This window comes from Hevea brasiliensis, unplaced genomic scaffold (assembly GCF_030052815.1).
Source record: "Hevea brasiliensis isolate MT/VB/25A 57/8 unplaced genomic scaffold, ASM3005281v1 Scaf113, whole genome shotgun sequence".
Lineage (NCBI taxonomy): Eukaryota > Viridiplantae > Streptophyta > Magnoliopsida > Malpighiales > Euphorbiaceae > Hevea > Hevea brasiliensis.
The window spans coordinates 27,555-51,412 of NW_026614601.1; the positions used below are offsets into that span (position 1 = coordinate 27,555).

Below are 23,858 nucleotides of genomic sequence, written 5' to 3' on the forward strand. Positions count from 1 at the left end.
CCTAGAGATTTCAATAGATCGTGAAAACTTTCAACTCTCCTTTGTTGATCCCATCATTGGTGTCTGAATGATCGAGGGTGTTATGTGTGTGGTGTGCCTAATTATATACGAATGCAACTTATGAGTTGAACACGATATTACTTATAAGTTGACCGAGAGATTTAGTGAGATGCCCCAAAAGTCGGATTTTCCAAAATTCATAACTTTCGATCATTAATTAATTCCTATACAAGAATAATATTCTATTTGAATTTATTATTATCTTTAGAATAGTTTAAGAGAAATTAATCTAATTATTTTATTTTATGGGGTATAAGACGAAATTATAATTACGCCCAACAAACAATTAATTGTTATTTCTTTAGGTCCAAGAAGCAATTATCATCGAACCTATGATCTTTATTTTATCTTATTTTATGGGATTTAAGATGAAATTATCATTAAACCTCCAATTATTTTAGTTTTATTTTATTCATAGAGCTTGAGATGAAATTATCATTAAACTCTAAAATCTTGATTATTATATGACTTATAAGATTTAAGATAAAATTATCATTAAACCCTGAAAGATTTTATATACTTTATTTCAAGTTTGTAGGATTTAAGATGAAATTATCATTAAATACTAATAATACTCTAAATTTTAAATCCTAAGGTCTAAAATGCAATTATCATTAGACTCGAAATAATTAATTTCAAATTTTGTAATTAAAAAGGTCTAAGATGAGATTATTATTAGACCTCTAATTATTTTAATTTTATATTTTAGTGCATTTTATGGGGTTTAAGGTTATACTTATATTTAGGTGATAAAACTATCAACTAACCCAACAAATTTTAATTAACAATTGATTTTTTTTAAATATGTTTAAGGTGAAATTACCATCAAATACTAATTAGGGTCCATGATGAAATTATCAATAAACCCAAAGGTTTAATTAATTTATTTCCATTGGACTTTAATAGGGCTTAAGAAGAAATTTCCATTAAAACCCAAAATTTAGATTAATTATTTTATTTTAATAGGTTTAAGGTAATATTACCATTAAACCTAAAGAATTAATTATAAAATTTTATTTTAAATAGGATTTAAAGTGAAATTACGATTAACCCCAAAGCTTTAATTTAGATTTTTATTTTTAGAATTTATGATAAAATTATCAATAAGCCTAACAAATTAATATGATTTTGTGAGGTCTCAGATACGATTATCATTAGACCGAAGATCTTGTTCCTTTAATCCAATTCGCTCATTTCACTACAAGAAATTAAAAAAATAGCTATAAAAATTACCGACCAAATATACTGAAATTTCGTAGATAATCAATGATTACCAACGAATTACCTACGAAATTTTTTCGTCCACAAATACTAGCATAGGTAATTTTTACCGACGAAAAAAATGTTGTCGCTAAATTTACCGATGAATTATTTTGTAGGTAAATTTAAATTTTTTTGTAGATAATTTCGTAGGAGATTTTGCTCTTATAAATTACCGATTATTTACCGATAAAATTTTTCATTGGTAATTACTGACGAAAACAAATTTTTGTAGCTAATTTTTATTTAATATTTTTAAATTTAGTAATTATTTTTTAATTTAATTTAATTTTTAATTTTTTTAATTTAAATTAACTTTTTAATTTAATTTAATTTAAAATGAAATTTTAATTTTAATTTAATTTAAAATTTTCAAATTAATTTTTTAATTTTTTTTAATTTTTAATTTTTTTAATTTTTAAATTAATTATTAATTTTTAATTTTTTAATTTTTAAATTAAATATTAAATATTAATTATTTTAATTTATAATTTTTTAATATTTAATTGACTTAAAAAAAATTACTAGTGGAGCCCAACGTAGGCCCCATATATGTGACTATGCCACAATTACTCTATGTTAGAGAGTAATTCTCTTTTTATAGACAAACTCACTACCCTCAAATCTATTATCAAACGATGTGGGAATTTCACATTTTATGTGATTTATCGACGAATTACCTACTAAATATATTTCGTAGGTATTTTTTTTAAATTTTATTTTCAATTTCCTCTTAATATTACCTACGAAAATCATTTCGTTGGTAATTACCGACAAAAACAATTCGTAGCTAAAATTTTTTAAGTTTTTAAAGAATTTTTTTCCTATTTTCTTCTTAATATTACCTACGAAAGGTATTTCGTTGGTAATTATCGACGAAATACTTTTCGTAGGTAAAATTTTTTTAATTTTTTAGAATTTTTTTCTCTATTTTCTCCTAAATATTACCTATGAAAAGCTTTTCATTGGTAATTATCGATTAAAATTTTTTCGTAGGTAAAATTTTTTTAGTTTTTTAGAATTTTTTCCCTATTTTCTCCTTAATATTACCTACGAAAAGTATTTCGTTGGTAATTACCGACGAAATACTTTTTGTAGGTAAAATTTTTTTAGTTTTTTAGAATTTTTTTTCTTTATTTTCTTCTAAATATTACCTACGAAAAGCTTTTCGTTGGTAATTACCGACTAAAATTTTTTTGTAGGTAAAATTTTTTTAGTTTTTTAAATTTTTTTTCCCTATTTTCTCCTTAATATTACCTACGAAAAGCTTTTCGTTGGTAATTACCGACGAAAAATTTTTCGTAGGTATTTTTTTTAGTTTTTAAGAAATTTTCTTCTCTATTTTGTCTTAATATTACCTACGAAAAACTTTTCGTTGGTAATTACAGATGACAAATTTTTCGTAGGTATTTTTTAAAAAAAGTTTATTTTCTATTTTCTCCTTAATATTACCTACGAATAGCGTTTCGTTGGTAATTACCGACAAAAAAAATTTATAGCTAAAATTTTTTCAAGCTTTTTAGATTTTTTTCTTCTCTATTTTCTCCTTAATATTACCTACGAAAACATTTCGTTAGGTAATTTAAAAAATTCGTAGATAAAATTTTTTTTCTTTTTAGAAATTTTCTTCTCTATTTTTTTATTATTATTACCTACGAAAAATTTTTTTTTAGTAATTACCGAAAAATTTTTCAGAGGTATTTTTTTTAAAATTTTATTTTCTATTTTTTTCTTACTATTACCTACGAAAAGCGTTTTGTTGGTAATTACCGACGAAACATTTGGTCGTTATTTTTATTATTTGGTCGCTAATTTTGCCGCTAATTTTACCTACGAAATTACATCGTCGGTAAAGTTTTAGTAGGTAATTAGTAGGTAAAATTAGTTTAAATTTTATTTCTTTGTCGAAAGCGTCAGAATTCATCGGTAAATTACCCACGCAAATTGTAGTCGGTAATTTTCGTAGTTATTTTTAATATTTCTTGTAGTGTTTCCAATTTATTTTTTGTTTTTAGGATTTATGATCAAATTATCAATAAATCCCAACTAACCTTTTAATTAATATTTTTAATTACAAGGTCTAAGATGCAATTATCAATAGATCTAGAATAATTAATCTCAAATTCATGACAAACAGGACCTAAGATAAAATTATCATTAGATTTCCGATATTTAAATTTTACTTTAATTTAATTTGTTTATTTACTTTGTTTTTCAAGATTTATGATGAAAATATTAGTAAATTCAAAAATTTAATTAATTTTAATTTTGTTTATTTAATATTTATTTTCAGTATTTACAATGGAACTGTCACTATTTTTTAAAAAAATTATCTATCCAAATCACAACCCGATGTAAAAACCCATTCTTTAAAAAAAAATGTCTGACTACTCCCTACTAACATAATACCACTTGAAGGCCTTATATTTGGACTCAACAAAAAAAAAAAATAAAATAAAATAATAAAATAAATAAAATAAAATAAATGAATAAAAATTAATCAATGAGATCTAAAATGAATTAACAAGTTTTCTACAGTCTGTAAATTACAAATAATCCGAATACCTACATCTCATTTCAACATGATAGATAATCTTTAAACCCATATAAAACTGAACAATCAATTCATATATCAATAGATCATCTAGCAGAGTAAGTTTTCAATTTACCCTGCATTATAATTGATTACCAACAAATAACAATCAAGGTTTCCTTTTCTCAATTACTATCAAAGCAAAAAGAAATCAACTCAACAACTCAAAACAACCTGAATTTTAAAGCTACAAATTTCAAACATCATCTTATCAAAGCAATAAATTTATTTATTTTAACAAAACCTATTAAGATTGAATGAAAATTAATCTAACAGAGTTGTTTAGGATCAAGAAAGAGACCTTAATCCTTGGAGCAAAATTAAGAATTAGACAGAAGACAGCTGATGTGAGAATCAAATCTTGGAGGATACAACGTTTTTCCCTTTGAGATGAAAGAAGATGAGTTTCCTTCTAGGAAAGCTAATGACATTGCTCTCCATATTCCTCAGGAGAGGATTCGTTCTCCCCTTTTAAAGAAAGGCTTCTGTCTTTTCAAGATAATCAGAGGGAGAGGAAAGGTTCCTCTTTTCACGTGAAACTAGGTTGTTTTCAAGAGAGTAATCAAAGTGAAAAGGAAGAGTTTTCTTGTACAGGTAGATAAAAAGCTTAGACAATTTAGTCAAAGGAAGAGAAAATGTTCCTCTTTTCACGTGAAACTGAGTTATTTTTAAGAGAGCAATCAAAGGAAAAAGGAAGAGTTTCCTTGTACAAATAGATAAAAAGGCTTAGGAAATTTAATAAAATTAATTCCTCATTAATTGATTTTATTTTCTTTTATTTCTTCAAAAAAAATATATATCTAAAATTTAATGGCAAAAAATTAAAACCAAATAGAATATTTCTTTTTCCTAAAATAAATAAATAAAATTTAGAATAAATTGAAAATGTAAAATTAGTTTCAAGATCGAAATTAAAATCAAAATTGAATCCAAACAAACCTTTTAATTTGCACTTTTAATTAAATAATAAAAATAAAATTACTATTTGAGAACCAAAACCAGAAAAAAAAGAAAATAAAATAAAAAAGGAAAGATAGAAATAAAAAATGTCAATTAAAATTGAAACCGAAAATTTAAAATAAATTGATTGTTTTTTCTTTTTCTTCCTTACTTTTCTATTTTATTTTATTTTTATTTTTTTTAAATTATTTCTGGTCCGAACAAAATGTTATTTCTCCATCTTTAATAAATATTTTTATTATATTGTTATATTTTCTATTATTTTTATTATAAAATCTTTATTAAAAAATTTGAGTGAAAAAAATTATAGTTTACATAAAAAATTATAAAAATAAAATATAGAGATTTAACATATTTATAATTAATATGTATTATTTTTTATTTAATAATTTAATATTCTTTTTATTTTACTTTTCTAATATTAATTAATACCTATTATTTTTATTATCATTATGGCCAACTTATGATGATTTAATTGAAATAATCAAGTAAATAGGAAATATTTTACTATTATAAAAATTGTTTTTGAATTTTTTTATTGTTTTTCAATTAAATAATATTTAATTATTTAAATAGTTTTCATTTGTTAGTCCATATATAGTATGTTATATGAGATATTTAATATATATATAAAGCACTTTTTTTTTATCAAGCATTTTCATTTTACCTAAATATTCTTAAATTTTTTTCTATTTTCACTATTATTTTAATATTTCTTTTAAAATTTATTAGTTTTTTCTTATTTAATTTTTTTGAACTTTTGAATCTTTTATTTTATTTTAATTATATATCGAAAGCAATAATAACTAATATTTTGATTATTTATATTTTATTATTATTAATTTTCAATAAAATTATTTTTAAATTTTAATTATATATATATATATATATATATTATGCATAAATTATCTTCAACTATATTTTTATATAGAAGCAGAATTTAAAAGATAAATTGTAAATATAATTGCATCAACAATTTATATACAAATAAAGATGATTAAAAATAATTAAAGTTATAATATTAAAATTATAGAATTTGTTTTTTGAAAAATAACATATATTTTTAATATTTATTAAATTAATAGAAAATGATGATATTTTAAAATTTTAATTTTTATAAAATATATTTAGTTTATAATATAAATTTATATAAAGTGATAACTATTTTTGTCAAAAAATTATTTTATAAAAAATATATCAGATTCATAAAAAAGAATTTATGCTTATTTTAAAAAAAATAATATGATAGAACGTTATTTTTAATTAATAATAATGTTATATATTTTTATTATTATTAAAATTAAATTATTCAATTCATTATTAATAATTTAATTTTTTTGTTATATTAATAACCAAAAATATTATATTTATATATTTTTTAAATAATATTATTTTCTCATTAATTTAATGTATTTAATAAAAATTATATATTGATTACATAAACTATGAGATAAAATATAAAAATTTTATAAAATTTAAATTATTATTTGAATAAAATTTTTTTATTACATTTTAAACGAAATAATCATGGAAATTATTATTATTATTATATGTATAAAAAGAATTAAATAAATATTTTAATTAATTATATCATAAATTAATAAAAAATTATTATTATAACAAGTAAAAATTATTAAAATTAAATTAAATAAAAAATAAAATTTAAATTTAATTTAATAGTAATAATTTATCTTATATAAAATATAATTAAAAATTAAATTAAAAAATAAAAATTATACATTACCTATGCATAGCATAAATATTATGCTAGTCAAGAAATAAAAATAATATTTAGATGCACATTTGTCCAACTCATTCAAATCAGCATTATTAATCACACAAATCAAGGGATACAAATTTTAGTGCAAAATAATTACAAGCAGTTACGTAGGCTAATTTTAGCACGAAATAAATTCTTCAGTGAAATTTCAAAGGGAATGTAGCCAAAACTAGACAATTTAGTTCAACTCGATCTTTCATCTAATGAATTCAATGGATTGATCTCCAATGATACCATGTCTCTACCTAATACCTAAAATCTCTCTTTTAATCATTTATCTAGTAGAATTCCAAAATCTCTAGAAAATTTATCCATCACTGTGAAATTCTTCATGCCCCAGAAAGGAATTTAACCTAAAATGACATTTTATAAGCCTGACAATGGAAAATTCGAAAGCTATAGAACTTGCCATTTTGAAAAATTAAGAGTGGATTACTTGTTCGTGCCAATGACAAACTCAAGGATGAGTCCGACTGTAGAACGTGTTGACAAAAAAATAATAAGGAATATTGACACAATAAAAATGATTTATTCTTATGTTTGTAGTTGTCAGAGCTAGACTAAATTTTGATCAAATTTAAGACCCGGAAAAATATGTGCCACTTATTTAACCGATTAATTATTAAAAATTTAATTAAATATTATACATGTTTAATATAAATAAATAATTTTAATTTTTTAAAACAAAAATTTCTACATTCATTAAATTATATTTACATATATCTTAATTACTTCTTAAAAATTTCCATAAATAACAATAGATACAGTATACCTATCACTAATGAGAACCTAAGTTCAAGTTCATATATATATATATATATATATATATATATATATATATATATATATATATATATATATTTCTTGAAGATGACATGGCAGTTTTTTGGCAGTTCTTTTTTTTTTTTACAGGGCCAACCTGTCAAATTATGCAAGTCAACAAAATTTGACCGGATCAAATAGTTTTTATATCAATTCTTTATTTAGTTCAATATTTAGTTATCGATTCACTAAATCAACCAAACGAATTAATATGAATTTAATGACACTGCTTATTTCATGGAAAGAAAGCTCCATAAAATATTATTTTAAAAAAAAATTCTATTAATGGGAGAAAGATACTTTCTTAATAACGAGAGAGTAGGATTTTAATATTGAGAAGAAAATCTCATGTTCTTTTTTAATAAATATCATAGAAAATAAGAAAAGAAAATAATTTTGAGGTAATCATCGGTGAAAAAGACCAATGGCTGCCCAAAAAAAAAAAAGAGATCCAAAAGAGGAATAAGAGAGAAAAAAAATGATGAAGAAAGATGGAAAGGGAGGAGTTTACAGAGAGAAGGCAAAGCCTACATTTTTAAGTTAAAAAAAAGTAATTATTAAATGTGATTATTTAATTTATGAGTGTTTTCATAAAAATTATTAAATTTTAATATTTTTTTATAAAATTTATCAGACTTCAATTTGATTTTATAAAAATCACCGTGATCGAATATTAAAAGTTTTCAGGTTAACCTAGTGACTCGTCGACTATTTTATAAATAAAATTACTTAATTATGGCTACTGGTGGATAAGAAATGGAGAAAGGAGAGGGTTAAAGGGGAGGGTTTAACAGTAATGAGGTAGTTAGATGCGTTTTATGTATTATATTTTCTTTTTCTTTTAAAAAAATCTGACAAAATAAAATAATTTTATTTATAAAATAATTAACAAGTCAGTAGGTTAATTTGAAATTTTTAACTTTCGATTGCAATAATTTTTATGAAAAAAATAAATTTAATAATTTGTATAAAAAGTATTAAAATTTTATAATTTTTATGAAAATATTAAAAAAATTGAGGGATCATTAGTTATTTACCTTTAAAAAAAATGACATCACATAAAAGGTACATGTTTTGTATTACAATAGAATATTATAATTTTTTAATTCATATTTTTATATTGTAATCATATAATATGCATTACATATTTATTAAATATAATATATTTATATTATTTTGTATTATTTGTTAAAATTTTAAATTTTCAAATAATTAAGGCTCCACTTTGTTTTACGAAAATTTTTTTTTTAAAAAATATTTTCTATATTTTTTAGTATTTAGGATATTCAAAAAAATTAATCAACAAAAAATCTTTTCCTGATCAAAGAAAAAATTAAATCATTTTTAAGAAAAATAACATCTATTTTTCAAATGAAGAAGTTATTTTTCATATTTTAAATTTTGATATTTTTAATAAAATATAAAAACACTTATAAATATATAAAATAAATATGTATCATTAATTTAACATTATATTCAAATAATAAAAATATTTTTATAGAAAATAATTTTTTATGAAATATATTTTTCATAAGGAGGTTAATTTCCGTTCAGTAAAATAAACGGAATCTAAAATTTTCTTAAATCATATTTTACTTTTCCTAAGCCTTTTAAGTAATTTTCTTTGCATAAAATTATAATTTTTTCTATTGGAAATCGACGTTAGGAAAGGAATAGTATTCTCAACAGTGCGTCTCATATTTCCCTCTATGTCGCTCTTTGTTATTTGTACTGGACTTTACTTTTCATTCCTAACTTGTTTGGAATGGGGCAAGTAGACTTAGGAGGTATTTTGTTTATTTGTTGGAGGCAAGTAAGTGAATTAAAATATTTTTTATAAATTTAAAAAAATAAATTTAATGATTGTGAATAATTAATATAATATCCATCAGTAACCGTTTGTATTTTATCTAATAACTGATTTGATTTTTTTTATTTAAATTATATTTTTATTTTTTTATTTAACTCGAAAATTAATATTATTAATACTTTTATTTTTTATATTATTAATTTTAACATTTTAACTAGCACATTATAATTTTGTTAAAATATTTTTTATTAATAACATAAAATATAAAATATTTATTTATTATAAAAAATACATTTTTTTACATCTAAAAATTTAAAATTAATTATAAGTTTTTTCTTTATTAATAATAATAATTATTTTATTATTTTATAACTATATTTTTAAAGTTATAATAATATAATAAATAATATAATATATTAAATTAATAATTATATATTTAATTTAATAATAAAATAATATAATACTATATAATAAATTTATAATTTTATATTTATTTCAATAATAAAATAAATTATATAATATATATACTTATTAGTCATTTTACATATCAACAGTAACAATTTTACTAAATACTTAATATAAATCAGCTGTCATAAATTAATAGTGACAATTATCAGTTCGGCTCTATTCAACAGTTAATTCAAATATTTCCTTAGTAGCATGTATTACTTCTCAGTATTAAACGAAGTTGATCGGTTTGATTTCCAAGTGGGTAAGGATGAATTCATGTGCACGTTCCAACTGTATTGCCTCGAAACTTCAATTTTTTGCTTTCAAAGATGAACTGCAGAAATTTTCCGGAGGTTTCTTTTGCACCTTTTAATCGACCAAGAAATTGAAACACGCCCTAGTTTTTTATTAGATTGTGTCATCCTTTGATATCATTTTAATAACAAATTCGACCTTCAAAGGAAAAGCAAAAACAGCGCACTTTAATTTTCATATCTTTCAACTAAATCTCGTATTCACAAGTACAGAAATAATGAGCAACAGTCGCAAATTCAGTTGTGTACAACCCCACCTTACTGTGAAATCATTATCTGGTGGATTTTTCATAGGAAAAATACCAAGGCCTATGTAAAGCAGTATCTAGGTAAAACCAACATACATGAGATCGCAATTCAAGTTCTTGTTAGTACCAAAAAGGGCAGGAAGTTGCTTGCTTGAGTTTCCAAGACCACCAAATCAACAAACAGCAAGAAAAGAAAAGCAATATATATATATATTTCAATCTAACAAAAAAACATTAGCACCAAAACAAAAGTAAGAAAATAACAAAATTTAAGGAAAAGACCAAGAATGTGAAATGATCCCGAAAGAACCCACACAGAAGAACACCAGAAAACCTCACATGATGGAACAAGATCTGTCAAAAGCTTAACCCAGGAGTAAAATTAAAAGAACAAGGTATCACCGAAAGCACAAAAAAGGATGGCAGGGAGGGAGCCTTTTGAAAAGTGGCCCAAAATCCATCTTTTAATTATATATGAACAAGTAAAGCTTCTTGCAGGCTTGCAACTTTTTGGTAAGTTCTGAAATTATTTTTGGCTTAAAGTTGTATTTAAGTTGGAACATGTATGATCAGAATCTTGATTATTTTGCTTAAAAAAAAATCTTAATTATAATTGCCAGCTAAAATAATCAAATAAATAATTAAGTACAACTAAAATAATATATCAAAAACAGTAATAAAATACAAAACAAAACAATCAGATATGATGGGAATTGTTTAAACCAGGTCCAAACCAGTATAATTTTAGAGTTCATTTAATTGCATTTAATACAAAAGTGGATTTGTGTTTATATTTCAACTTGACTCCTCAAATCTCTCTGAGCCATATTTTTTTTTCTTAGACATTTTTTTCTTCTGTAAATTTCTACCAAATTAAAATTTAAGTCGGCAACTTAGCTAAAATTGACACCAATTGAATCTCCATCCAGTGCTGAAATTGATGGAAGCTTCCAAGGTTGTTGGAAATCTAAGTTCCACCTCAAGTTGTAGAGCAAACAAGAATAAATGAATAAAATATAAGTAGTTGAATTACAAGAATAAATTAATAAAATGCTTAACCTCATGAACTCTAACTAAATTGAGATTGATTTAATTGTATTGATGAGTTGCTCATAGTATTCAACTGTTTGAATCTAAAACTGAAAATATGGTTTTGCGGTAAACTTTGATGATTTAGTGGGTGTTATGGCCAATTGATGCCCAACTAATTAAATTCATCAATAATCCAACCATTTCGTTTCGTTAGGTGAAAGAAAGTGGAACCTGAGAAACTTTGATCGTAAAAGATTTAATGATGGATCTTCCTCTGCTACAAAGTACTAACAACTATAAATTGCCAAGATAAAAAACAAGTAAGAAAGCATACCAATTAGTAAATAAAGAAAAAATATACATATATTGCATGGAGATTTACTGAATTGCTGCCTAAATTATCCAAAATTGTTGGGTAGTACCTTGTTAATTTTCTCAATCCTCACTTTTCTTCTTTTTCTTCTTCTCCTTCTTGCTTGGCATCTCGGTTTCCTCCTCGTCTTGTTCAGCATGTTTCCGCTTCTTTTTCTTCTTCTCTCCTGCAACATTCTTGATGTCATTTTGTACATCGCCATTCTCAGCTCTCTCTTTGCTGTTCTTTTTTTCCTTCTTTAAAGTTTCCTCTTCTTCTAGTTGAGCAGTGCTGTCATTTCCATTAGTTATTAAAGCCGTCTCCTCACTAGTTTTCTTCTTCTTCTTTACTTTCTTCTTTTCACCGGCAACTGGGGCCTCCTCAGCAGGTTCCTCGGCTTGATCAGTCCTCAGTCTTCTTGGGACCATTTCTTCCTCAGTCCCAGCAATGGAGATCAGTGTTTGCCCAAGAACAGAATCGGCAGAAGAATTGCATGTCTAGGCAAATGCAAAATAGTTAATAACCAGCCAAAACCAAGGAGTAATAACTGGAAATTATTTGTGAATGTAACACAGAACTTTGCGGCAGTTAAAAGTGCCCCAGCCCCCTTCTTACGATTCTTGTCATAAGCTTCTATCTTAGGTTTGCCCTTTGCAGACCCAGCAGAAAGACCCAATTCTCTCCCTGCAAGACTCCTTAACCGTGCTTCAAGCTACAAAAATATCATGTATGATAATAACTTTTAATAGAGACACGAAAGGATTGTTCGAGAGAGAAAACTTGGACAACTTTATGCCAAGTACCTTCACCCTGTTCTCCAATCCCATAGAGTTATCTTGGCCATCTTCAAGAGCATCATATCGAATTGTCAATGCAGCTTTAGCAGCAAGTGATCCAGAAATTTTTCCCTTCAACTTTGAGGATGCCTGACCAACTAAGGATGCATGGAAGAGAAGCCCATATTTTGGAGTTGCATGCTTTGTTTTCAGAGCTCTGAAGAGAGCTTTTTCTGCACCAAGAATCTGAACTGTGCTCCCAGGCTGCTTGGCAAGATTTAACAAGCTACCACTATGGGCAATGGGGCGAGCTCCAACCAGCTCTCCAACAAGAGCAGTTAAATTTGGTGCAATGGTGTTCATTCTGCTTTTCAAATAATCATAAAGTTGAGCTCTGTACTCAGAAGAGACAGAACTTGGTCACATAGATCTCTTATGTTCATCAACATTACGAACTTCAGTTCCCATGGATATCATAGCTGCCTCCTTCAGTTCCGTCTCAATCTCCTGGAAGTATCTGCAATATCAGGGAGATAAAAGGGCAGAAAATTATAAGCGAAACAGCTAAAAACCTTTATCATATTATCTCTTTTCTCACTGAAAATTAATAACATTGAACTCCCGTTCTAACAAGCATTTCCATGGTGAGAAGGAACTATTCATTCCGACAACTGTTAGCAGATTAAAGATGAGTAAGGCAATCCTGGATGTCTATTTAGGCCACAGTGACTATTCAGTTGGTGCCACTAGTCAACATTGCCCAAAAAGTATCAAGAAACAGACATTTGTACAAATAGGCAGAAGACAGAACCTATCCCCTTAAGCTTTGAACCTTAAGCTTGGAAAAACTAAGTGTAGGAAGTATCAAACAAATACCCTCATTAAATCAGAACTCTACCTCAGAGAAGTCAAGCTTTATGGCATTATCGCGACTACCCATCAGTTTCACCGCTTTGGAATAAAGGATGTTATCTTGTATGATCTTTAGCAAGCTCTGGAAAATGCCAACCATACTATTCTCGGACCCTCATTGCATATGTATTGAGCTCTTTATCAGGGGTCATCAAGCAAACCAATCGCCTGAATTATCATTGTGTCAACCTACCACACAGCAATAAACATTATGATATAAGAACATGGCAACCCTGCACTTATTTGGGATTTCAAAGCTTTCTAAATTGTCAATTTAAATTGAAATTCCCTTTGCAATATATCCATTCCCAGTCATATATAGATTTTGATAAATAAGAGAGAGAGAGAGAGAGAGAGAGAGAGAGAGAAAGGAAGGGAAAATGGCAATGGGCTTTGTGATTTTAATAGTCTAAGAAGGAGATATGTTGATGGTTTTAAGCCTTGGTTATGGAGATGTTGAGTTTCTTTGAGAGAAAATGGGAAGAGGAAGAAGATTATGCTGGGAAAGTAAAAATGGGTGGCGAGAGAAGATAAAAGAGTTTTATTAAATGAATGATTAATAATGGCATCGGAAGAGTAATAATTAAAGTTGATTTGAACAATGATTAGAGTTTAATGGGAATTGTGAGACTTTCTTTGACATAGAATTTAATTTAAATTTTAAATTCTCAATATGAGAGCAAGTGACTTGTTATAATTGAAATACAATATAGCAAGGGAGCAGGAGAGTTCAATACTATGGAAACATTGATATTAGAATGGTTTAACAGCGAATTAAAAGTTGGGCAATTGTTTGTATAAAAAATAATTATTTATTAATTATAATTTGGTAGTTGATAATTAATAGAAGTTGTAAGGAGTTACCTATTGTGAGAAGTTATAGAAATTATCTGTCATAAGGAAGTTAAAAATAATTGTTAGTAGTGGATTACAACTGCTAGACGTGCAGGACGTGAGAGTACTAGTTCGAGGTGCTTCTAGGTTTAGCTAGGTGCGGCTATTAAGTACTCACTATAGTGCCTTGGGAGAGAACAAACTAATCAATCAATCAATTAATTACAATAGACTCTAGTAATATATTTATTTTTATTTTATTTATTACTTTTTTTAGAGCCTTGCGTTTAATTTTCTTCAGCTTTATACTCAATTTTTAAGCAATTAATACAAATTTATTTTCGGTTACTATTCAATCTGTTATGAGATTTTGATAAGTTGCATTTAAGTATATTAAGATTCCCACTAGGAATGAGCAATTTTGGTTTAAAAAGAAAAATCGAACTGAATTGAGTCAATTCGATTCAATCAGTTTAATTTTAAAATTTAATCGATTCAGTTCAGTTTTATATTATAAAAATTTCAGTTCTTTTGATTCGATTCAATTTTGAAGAGAAAAAAATCAGTTAAACCAAACTGAATCGAATAGTAATTTTATATATTTAAATCAAACCAAATTGAATCAAATCGATTTTTGAATTAATTTATTTTTATGGATAATTTATGAATTATATTTAATTATATACATAAATTATTTAATTTCATTGATTATGGTTATTAGGTTCAAACCAAAGTCAAAATTAAATCAAATAACTTGAAAATCAAGTCTAAATTAAAAAATCAATCAAAAATCAAAACCGATCGGTTTGAACCGAACTGAAATAGAGCGGTTCGATTCGATTTGATTTTTTATCCATTTCAATTCGATTCGATTTCTAAAATATTTAATTTGATTTTGGTAATTTAATTCGGTTTGGTTCAGTTCAGTTCAGTTCGATTTGAACCGAATGCTCACCCCTAATTTCCACAATTGTTTGATTATAAGTCAGAAAGCACATAATTGATACATTCAATATCTGACATGCCTACATTTTCCTAAATTGTTACCCAATCAAGTTGTTTGTATAGCAAACAACAATTTTAGAAAAAAAATTTCATACTAATTAACTAATAAATCTTAAAATATTATGAAAATTTGTTTCTTTTTAAGAATATATATATATATATATATAATTAAAACACCTTTAAATTAATGAAGGCTATAAAATACATGCATTTATATACTTTCAATCTTAGATTGAGACTACAAATATATACAAATGTAACATTCAAGATTCTAATAATATATATGATCTATGAATTTGTCCTTAATTCTTTATTTATTACATTTATTATATACAACAAAAACGAACATAAATTGAAATAGAATAAACTATTTAGGACATATAAAAATAAAAAAGATCATTCCTTTGCACCAAATAGGTAAATTATCAAACAAATTTCTCTATGTAGATAATTAAATAGAGCACTGATTATGTTTAAATGTGATTATGGGAATAAATATTAAATAGAGACTTTTTTTTATAAGAGAATAGAGACTTATATTCAATAAGAATAAAGCATCAACTGCAGCATTTTCTAACCCTTTCTTATATTTGATCTCATGGTCGAATTGCATGTGCTTAGCCATCCAAGCTTGCTTGGTAGGGGTGGTCAACTTTTGCTCCAACAAATAACGCAAGCTATGCTAATCAGTAAGCATAATAAAGTTTGTAAATATCAAGCCACTTTTTGACAGTAAAAAGTATTGCAAAAAACTCCCCTTCATAAGTGAACAGTAGCTGGCGTTTGGAAGACAGAGCACAGCTAATGAAGGCAATACAGTTTCGGAAGCATTAGTTTCGATTGTAGAATCGTTGGTGAAATTGGGGAGCGCAGTTATTGGGGCATTAACTAACGTATGCTTCAATGTCTCAAATGCAGATTGGGCTTCCTTATTCCATGCATACCCATCTTTTTTTGGAAGTTCAGTTAGAGGCCGTGTAATAGTTCCATAATTTCTAAAAAACGTCTATAATACTTACTAAGGCCCAAAAAGTTTCTGAGTTGCTTACAAATTTTTTTTTTTTTTTTGTTGAGCCCACTTTTCCACTGCTGCAATTTTACTTGAGTTCACGTAACCCAAATACTCCACTCCACTGCTGCCAAAAACACACTTGCTTTTTTTGGCGAGTAGTTGGTGCTCTTGCATGGTTTGCAAAAGAATCTAAAAATATTCAATACGCTGCTTCTTTGTGGCATTATAAATCAAAATATCATCGAAAAACACAAGTATAAACTTCCTTAAAAATTCCTTAAATATTGAATTCATCAAGTTTAGAAATGTTGCAAACTCATTGGTTAAGCCGAAAGGCATTACTAAGAATTTATAATGACCCTCATGAGTTTTAAAGGTTATGTTATAAATATCATCCTCATCCATTTGCACTTGCCAATACCTCGGCAATAATCCATTTTAGAAAATATAAAAGCATTCCTTAATTCATCTAGTATTTCCTCAATAACAAGAATAAGGTACTTATCTTTCACAGTTGCATGGTTAAGTTATGGTTAAGTTCTCTATAATCCACACAAAGACTCCATGCTTTGTCTTTTTTCTTCACAAGAACAATAGGATTGACATAAATATTGGTACTATTGCAAATAACACTTGCTTCGAAAATTTTTATAGTACTACTTACTCAAAGTTGAGTCAAATAGTCAGCACTCTGTTGAAAAATCTAACGTGGGAGTCAAAGTGTCAGCGCTTGGTCAAAAAGTCAAAACAAAGAGGAGGACATCGTCAGGAGCCAGACTGATCATCACGTACCTCGTATTAATTGCATTAAACAAGCAAGGTCTAGGCAACTTAGACCGAGCAAAAGAAGGTTCGAGTATCATAGACCTAGTAGGTCTAGTTAGGCTGAACAAAGACAAATAATGATGAAAAAGCAAGTCCAAATGCTCGCCCGATAGGCTGAGCATCAAACATACCGAGTATTAGTAATACCAGTCAACTGTAAAGCCAAATTGTTGATCCCATGAGCTCAAAGGAGTATAGATTTTGATGATAACAAAACTCAACTAAAATCAAACTAACCTTGTTTTTAAGTGTTGTGCTTCTCTAAGGATAAAGAAAAATATTCATGAAGTTGATGATAAACTTGTGTTTTAAAGAAATGATTGTTAGTAGTATGCCCTAGAGCATATCATTTAGTATGTATCTAGTACATATTTTATTAATAAAAGACAATTTCACTTTTCCGTTTATATAATATATTTATGTGTAATAGAAAAGGTCCATTGATATTTTGTTAGAAATTCTATTCTTAAGTTATTAAGAATATGAATGACAGTATTTCTAGTACAAAGTATCATAAATTGGTTCACAATCGAGGATACTTCACAAAGGACATGACTTATCCAGAAATATTATAATCATATTTGTTCCCAAGGTATTTATGTTAGATAAAAATAAGATGGAGTGGTGAGTCTCATGCCACATAACAAACATGATAGGCACTTATACATGATAAGTAGGCCGAACCAGTGACGCATATGACAAGCACATGGAGTTTACTCTTGTCAATGCATTGTCATATATCATATCAGTGCATATAATCATTAGACCTGAGATGACACAGTTATCTTGTATATAGGTGGTTTGAGTTTGCTACTGCTTTCATACTTGTACTGTGTATGGGTATATGGCCATGTGTTGGCTCCTACTAGTTATATATGGAGATAGGTGTTGATCAAGATGGAATCTGTTACCCTAAGTAAATAGGGATAAAATCCTATGTTTATTTAATTATTCTTAATGTTTCAAGTTCCTAGCCAAGACAAACAGATTTAGTCAGAAAAGAGTTTCGGACAAGAAAATCTAATTAATCAAGGACTGGAATTAAAAGAGAATATAATGTTCATAGCAAATGGGGTTTGACATTAACCATGACTCCAGCTCGAATTGAGATTTTATAACAGAGAGATTCTAGTGCATGGTAACATATGATTAAAGATTCATTTAAGATATTCTTTGTTACTGATTGGGTGGCCATGGCACGCTGTGCTAGGTGTCAACCATGGTCTATGAGATGCCTAAGTTGATTTAGAGAAATCATTTATGGTAAGAAAGAGTTCTGATGATATTAAGAGTTAATATCTTATCTCATTGCCAATTAGTGATGAGCCTAGTGAGTCACACACATATGCAAGTTAATCACCAAGTAAAATATGATTTAATTGATTAGTTAAAGAGTTTAATTGATTAATTAAATAAGTTTGGTTTGCAATAAGATTGCAAAGTCTCTAGCATAGCTTGAAACCAAATCTAAGTTATTGGATGTATAGTATAAGTTAAATTTATATTTAAAGTGTTTAAATATGAATTTAATTATGAGAAATTAATTAATGGAGATTAATTAATTAATTTATATTTGATATAAATTGATTAGAAGAGGAGAAATAATGATTTTGGGTTGAGAACTCAAAATTAAAACATAATTTTATTTGGTCATTTCACATGGCGACATATGGCACCACGAGATGGTGACACATGGCATTATATAAGTTTGCCATTTATCTTCTTATCATGCAAGGTGATCAAAGTCAAGATTAAGTCTAGTTTTGACACTTGGCTTAATGAGATTAAGTCAATTAAAAATAAGATGCAATGTGGTGATGACATGTGACAAAGAGTTTAAGTGATTACTTGACCTAATTATAAAAGGGAAAAGAAAAGAAGAAACAAATAATTCTTTCTACCCTCTCAAGTGTGGCAGCACATTGTTCTCTTCCTATCCTCACAATTTCTCAACAATTCAAAGAGAAATCCTCCATTCCCTTTGAATTAAAATTGCTAGAAATTGTTTCTAATGTCTTATACACCCATACAACCTCTCTAGAAGCAAAACTCTAAATTATAATTGGTTAGCAAGGCTTGAAAAACAAAGTTGGGGCCTGCCCATGGGTGATCTTGGTGTGGACAAGCTAGAGGGACAATACTTGGGATCCTAGGTTCTTCCTAAAGGTTCCAATTGCATCCATAGTGCATCAAAGAGGATAGTGTTTAAACTCCCCTTTTAAACTAGGGTTTAAATGAATTAATTTATTAATTCACAATCTTGAATGGCAAACATAGATCCTAATACATATTAAAAGTGTTTTAATATGCAATTGAGCATTGAAATTAATTAGGCACATAAGAGATATGGCATGATGCATAAAAGCCTAGAAGAAATTTTTGAAATTCAATGCTCCAATACACCAATTATCATGCTTCCACTCCTTTAAGGATGACACTCTAAGATAACACAAGACGAATTAAAAGAGATAAAAGAAGAAAATGTTACCTTCTAAAGTTACATTGAAGATCAAACTTAAAGGTACATGTAATATAGAAGTTAGTTTGAACTTTTAAGATTACTTGTGAAAAGATTTGAGGAGTAGAAGCCAATGATACTTACTCAATGATACTTATGTTTAATCCTTCAAAATTCTTATCCTAAGTTTTCAAAACTTATTTTTGAATCATCAATGGCCTAAAAGCATTTGATTATGATTTGGTGTAAAGTTTTAAAGTTTTCAAAGATATGCAAAAAAGCTTTCCTAGTATGTTAACTGGTTTGCTATTGGTTCTAGTATGCGAACTGGTTTGCTAACTGACTCAAGTCTGTACAACATCACAGAAAACGATAAAATAATGGCTATTTTCTTGAAATTTGATATCGTAACATTCAAATGAGTTTTCAAATGGTCAGAAACGATCTAAAACTATAAATACACCTACCCTTGACCATTTTGCACTTAATGAAAGTTTCTCTACTGTTCCTAATCTTTTAAGATCATTAAAGCTTTCATTCAAAGTGCTCAATTTGTTTTTATTGCTCATCATTGGCATACCTACTAATCTCTTCTTTATAGATTCTATTGTATTAAGTGAGATTGAGTTTTAAACACCTTCTTAGCATTCATGAGAGGTCATTCAAGCACTTGTTGAAGCTTGAGTGTGGAAAGTGTTTGGGATAACACTTGGTAGAAGTGTGAAGCTACTGGCTTGTAAAAGCTTTGGTATGAAGATTTGTACAAGGGCTTTTGTCTCTTGCCTTTAAAAGAGAAAAATAGTGAAGTGAAGACTCAAAGTGAGATCTTTGAGAGAGTGGATGTGGGCTTGTTAGGCCGACCCATTATAAAAATTCAGTTTTCAATTCCCTCAACCCTTACTTTTTAAATTTATGTATTTTTATTTCTGGTTGAATTATTTTTGCTAAGTTGAGAATTGATACTGTTTACTGTCAACACTGTTGCAAACTAAAAAATTATGTTTCCTGTTGAATCTGCTGATATCTAATATAATTTGCCTAATGCTTTATCTGTTGTCAATTAATATATTCTATTTACTGCTCTGTTTATTGTGCTGTGATTTTATTTAGATTACTAAAATTTTTACTGAGTACTAATATATCCTGTTAGATCAGTATACTGAATGCTTATGAGCCAACTATGTATTAACTAACTATTTGGGTAGTATTACACACATTTCACAGTAAAAAAATTAGGTTAAACTAAGCTGTAATTTTTCAAAAGTTTTGAACAAAAATCGAAAAATTGTTTTAAGTCAAATTCACCCATCGCTTAGACATATTTTGGGACATCACGAATCTTTAGGAGAAAATCTCAAGATATTTGCCTAACTACCCGAGATTCTTGTAGATAACTATAACAGCTATTTGGCCTATACTCTATAAATATTAGAAACAGATATTAATCGGATACGCTTATTCCGCCAAATTGTCTACAAAATTCTTTACTATTCACTTTTATTTTTCTCAATCAATATTTCTAATTTGAGTATTAGAGTAGTTGGCTAATAAGCCACTGATCTCATCACTTTCTTTGTTTTCAAGTTGATTTGTATATATTTATATAAAAAAAAATACATTAATTTCTTAAATTACCATATAATCGATAATTATGCAATATTTATTTGAATATTTAAATTTTTATTGGTTTAATTTTTTTAAAAGTTTTCAATTTGTATATATTTATTAAAAAATAAATATGAATATTTTAATTTTAAATTAATGTGTAATTGATAATTTTGTAATATTTATTTAAACATTGAATTTTGATCTAGTCTTTCTAAAGCTCCTTTGTTTGATATTTATTAATATCAAAAAATAATTATATATAAAATAATAAGTGAACAATGTATATTTGATAAGAGTGTATTGTTAACAATTTTTTTTTAGTATAATTATTTTACATTTCAATAGGTTATTTTAATGGTAAGGTATAGTGCTGCTACTATTATTATTACTATTATTATTATTATTATTATTATTATTATTGATGAAGATGCTATGCACATCTTACCTCCATGTTGAATTAATTTCAAATGTAGTAATACTCTCCCCAAAATATAAGCTATTAATATGGAGAGCTATTTTAAATTGAATTTAATTTTTTTTATTCATAAAAAATTTATTTGTGAATAGTTTTAATAAATTGATTGTGAACCTAATAAATTAAGGTGTGGAAATAAGTACTCTCCATAATAATAATAATAATTGTTGTCCCAAAATAATCCAAGAGGAGGGTAAATTGGACTTAAACAATTTTTCGGCCCTTGCTTTTAGCTTAATGAAAAATTATGGCTTTATTTAACTAGGTGCTCCTTTATATATAATGAAAGTGATATGTGTTTCAATAATGTGTCCCTAAGTTGCAATTCAAGTTTCAATCAATATTTATAGCAATTTTTTAAAAAATATGTATTGCAAAATATTCTACTAATTTCTCAACCTACTCAATATATCCTCAAGCATGTCAACTCAATCTATTCAATCAGTACTCAATATCATGCATGGAAATTAAATTACACACAAAAGTAAAGAGATTAAGGTTAGAGAGATCAAACACAATGATTTTTATAGTGGTTCAGCTTAACTAGCCTACATCCACTCTCTCAAAGAATCCTCTTTGAGTCTTCTCTCCACTATTTGCTCTTTTAAAGGCAAGAGACCAAAAGCCCTTTACAACTTTTTCAACACCAAGCTTTTACCAAGGTAGCTTGAACCCTTGACAAGTGCTATCTCAAGCACTCACACTCTCAAGCTTCAATAGGTGCTTGTACAACCTCTCTTAAATGTAATTTAATATTTTAACACTCACTCTCACTCAATATAAATTGAACTATAAAGAAGAGATGAGTTGATTTGCCAATGGTAGCTCAAAGACTTTAAAGCTCTTGAATGAAAGTAATAAATAAAAAATCAAACTTGGAGTTCAAATGTAAGCTTTAATCAAGTGTAAAATGAAGTAAAGAATGTGTATTTATAGTCCCAAATTATTTTAGATCGTTTGAAACCTTTTTGGAACGTTATACATTCTGCTCTAGGCAAAATATTTTGTCTTTTTGTGCGAAGTTGAATAATTCTGATCTTTTAGCAAACTAATGAAATTTTGACAACAGTAGTAAACTAGTTAGTAAACTAATGTTTTAGCAAACTAATATTTTAGCAAACAGGTTAGCAAACTAATTTACCAGATGCCTGTTTCAAAAAATAATTTAGATCTTAAGAAAAATATATATTCCAATAGTAATATTCAAGGTCATGATGAGAGGAAATTTTTAAAAGAATAATTTAATTTTGAGCTCCATTTGACTAAACTTTCATCTATTCTTTTTACACAAGTCCTAAGACTCAATTTCTAACTCTATGACTTTCATACCTTTACTTTGAGTCTTGGCTTTTATAATCTTATTCTTTCTCATCTTGGATTTATCTTGAGATGTCTTTGAGTATTCTTCCTCCTTAGATGCAATTTCAAAGATTCTTTATGAATAAGAAGAAAGAATCTATACATCACTTTAAAGTTGGGTTAGATAGATTTTTTTTGAGTTTTGTTATCATCAAAATCAATGCTCATTTTGAGCTACACGGGGTCAACAATAATAATAATAATAAAAAGATGATAATTATATATGCTAGTCGCCAACGACATTCAATTTTAGTTGAAATTTTAAGTAAATTAGCTCTCAAATGTTTAGAGAGATGATGAAACAGCTGACCCAGTCTTCATAAGCAGCAGTCCCCTTTTGGCTTTAACAAGCCCTCGGTGCCATTGGATCGCCCTCCCTTCTAGATGTAAGGCGGCCATCTTAACCCTATCTGTGTTGGCCACATTAGTCACGCCAAAGAAATACTCGGTATGCAACAACCAACTCTCTAGACCTTCTCCACTAAATTTTGGAAATTCCAGTTTAGCAATAGGGCCCCAAGGTGGCTTTCACCCAAACCCTCATTGACATTCTTGTTCACCTCCTCAGTTCCCTTCCCAGCCAACTCTATATTCTGTAGGCTAAGTCCCGCAATCAGGTTCTTAATTTCATTCAAGACCTTTGATTTCGCAACTCCTTCTTGCCTCGATTCAAGTTCTTGCATTATAACAGCAACCCTCTTTTCCCAATCATGAGAATGAGTATTTTTTGCCATTTTCCGAGAATCAGCCGCTCTGATACCAAATAATATGTGATTTAATTCTTAACAGCAATTAAGAAGTGAAAGAACAGGACAGAAGAGAGACTTCAGAGAGAAGAAAAAAGATCACAAAGGAAGAATTCATATTCAATGATCGAATCAAAGTTCTGTTACAATTCACCAATAGCTGATAT

At 27.1% G+C, this 23,858-nt stretch overlaps 1 pseudogene; it reads right to left on the reverse strand.

Moving 5' to 3' along the window:
- Window positions 1-11,598: 11,598 nt before the first annotated feature.
- Window positions 11,599-23,679, reverse strand: LOC110648945 (probable nucleolar protein 5-1; annotated as a pseudogene).
- Between the last annotated feature and the right edge of the window lie 179 nt (window positions 23,680-23,858).